Here is a 2,500-nt window from a genome sequence, read left to right as displayed (position 1 = left end):
GGGGACAGACGGGGGCGTCCACCGCCACCGCCCCCGTCCCCCACCCACCGGCACACGCACGCGCGCGCGTCAGTGCGGCACGGCACCCCCGCGGTGCCCACCCGCAGACAGACGCCCGCGCGGGAGGCCGGCGGCGAGGCCCGCGCCATCGCCGCCCCGCGCCTCCCTCCCCCGAAGCTCGCTCTCGCTCTCTCTTCCCCAAACCCACCGCCGATAGCCCGGCGGGGACGAGCTCCGTCCAGCAGGCGCTCTCCGGGAGCGGGGAGCTTCGGAGCGCTCCCCGAGTCTCCATTTAGGGGGACGAAGGCCCGCGCGCTCGCGCGCGCGGCCCTGCGAGGCACCCCAGCCGCGCCGCTGCTGGCCCGCCGGCCCCCCCCCCCCGCGCTGGGGCGGGGGGGCTCGGCGGCGCAGACGGCGATTGATCGTAAAGCGACGCTCAGACAGGCGTAGCCCCGGGAGGAACCCGGGGCCGCGAGTGCGTTCGAAGTGTCGATGATCAATGTGTCCTGCAATTCACATTAATTCTCGCAGCTAGCTGCGTTCTTCATCGACGCACGAGCCGAGTGATCCACCGCTAAGAGTTGTCTCGGTTTCGGCACCGCCCCGCGCGCGCGGAGGGGCCGGGACCGCTCGCCGAGAGCGGCCCCTTCTCTGAGGACGGCCGGACCGACCGCCGGCCCCGCCGCCGCCCACCCCCCTCCGCACGCGCGGAGGGGGCGCGGCGCGGCGGCGCGACGCGGCGCGACGGAGAGGCCCTCGCCTCGGCTTGACCGTACGAGCACAGGGGAAACGGAAAACAACGGAAAACCCCGAGCGGCCAAAGGGCGGGGGAGCCCGCGCTCCCGACCGACCCTGGGGAAACGTACGCAACACACACACACACACCCTTGGCGCGCTTCGGGGGCGGCCCAGGCGCCCGGGCTCGGACCGGCCTCCCCCCGGAGGCTACGGCACGCCCGGCCGCGACGCCTGCCCGCCTTCGCTCGGGAGCCGGACGCCCGGCTGCGCCCGCGCTGCGACGAGCCGGCTCCGCCCACCACGGTCGCCTCTCGCCCCGCCGGCGAACCTCGGCGCCGACGCCGCCTTCCACCGACGCCGGAGGAAGCGCGGCCGGCCACTGGAGCGCGAGCCGGCGACGCGCGGCCGCCCACCGGCCCGCGCCGGATGGGCGAACCCGGCCACCCCGCCCGGCGGCGGCGGCCGCCACCGCCGCCGCGAAAACCGCCGCCGCAGCCGCTTCTCGCCTCGGCCCCCTGGGGCCGCCGGCACGGCCCCAGCGGAAAGGCGGACGGCGCTGAGCGCGGGGGGCGGCTCCCACTCTCCCCGTTTCCACGCGAAGACCCGGAGCGGGACGCCCCCGCGCCGCGCGCCCGCCCTCGAGACGGAAGCGACGGGCGGGGAAACGCGGGACGGGACGGCCGCCAGCGGATGCGGCCGGGGAACCCTCCCGGACGACCCGACGGACGACCGGCACCGACCGGCACGCCGAGCGGCGCCGCCGCCGCTCGGCCGGGGGGGGTGTGGCTCGCCCCCCCCTTTCTTTCCCTGGGCGCCGAGGGCGGGGCGAGGAGCGGGAGAGGGGAGCGCGGCGCGCCCCGAGCGCGGCCGCAGCGCGAGCGTCCAAAGGCGCGGGGCGGCCCCCCGGCGGCCGCCCCCCCCCGCGGGGGCTCGCCGCGCCTTTCTTTCCCCCGGCGCGGAGCCCGCGCTCCGGCCGGCGGGTGGCCCCGTTTGCGAGGGCGGGCAGGTCGGCCGCGGCCGACCCGCGCCGCGGTCTCTCCGCCGAGACCGGCCCGCGGAGAGGGGGGGCAGGTTGGGGCAGCGAGACGCCCCCCCTTCTCCGGCACGGCGGCCCGCGGGGGCGGACGCCCCCCCCGCGGCTCGCGCCGTGCCGCTCGAGTCTTTAAACCGCCGCCCGGCTCCTTTGGCCTTTGACCCCCGGACTCGGCCGAGGGAGGGCCGCCGAAGCGCGGACGCTAGGTACCTGGCCCTGGGGTGAGGGAAACGACCTGCATGGCCCCGCGGGGGTGCCTCCCCCGGCTGCCGCCCTCGGGGGAGCGTCCGCCCGCGGGGGCGCGCCCGGCATCCGCCGCCACCACCTCGTCCTCCTTAGCCCCGGGGCCCGGGGTTTCCCTCGATAGCCCGGCGCTGCGCCCGGGGGGAGAGACGTGGCTCGGGCCGCCCGCTCGCGCGGGACGCGACCCGGCCGGGGGGGGGCCTCGCCCGCCCCGGGCGGCGCCAGCGGCCGAGACTGCGCTCGCGCCCCCCCCTTCCCGCCACGGCTCCCTCTTCGAGAGGCAGCCGTGCCGGGTCGGAGGGGAGGTTCGCGGGTCCGGCCGCCGCGCCGCCCGAAACGCCGTGCGCACACCCGCGCCACGGCCCGGAACGCCCGGAGACAGCCCTGTCCCGCGCGCGGGGGGGTAGACGGCGCCGCCGCCGGCGCCGCCCCACCCCCCCCCCAGGAGCTGCCGCCCCCCGAAGACGGCGACACCCCTCGGCTGTC

General features: G+C 79.1%; 1 non-coding gene across 1 annotated transcript; it reads right to left on the bottom strand.

The window, feature by feature from the left end:
• Positions 1–430: 430 nt before the first annotated feature.
• Positions 431–583, bottom strand: LOC142359421 (5.8S ribosomal RNA). The gene has a single exon (XR_012762343.1). It is a non-coding gene; the product is annotated as a 5.8S ribosomal RNA (ribosomal RNA).
• Between the last annotated feature and the right edge of the window lie 1,917 nt (positions 584–2,500).

Source organism: Opisthocomus hoazin, unplaced genomic scaffold (genome assembly GCF_030867145.1).
Source record: "Opisthocomus hoazin isolate bOpiHoa1 unplaced genomic scaffold, bOpiHoa1.hap1 HAP1_SCAFFOLD_196, whole genome shotgun sequence".
Lineage (NCBI taxonomy): Eukaryota > Metazoa > Chordata > Aves > Opisthocomiformes > Opisthocomidae > Opisthocomus > Opisthocomus hoazin.
Note: the sequence above shows the minus strand (reverse complement) of the source record. Positions and strands in the feature narration are given on the sequence as shown.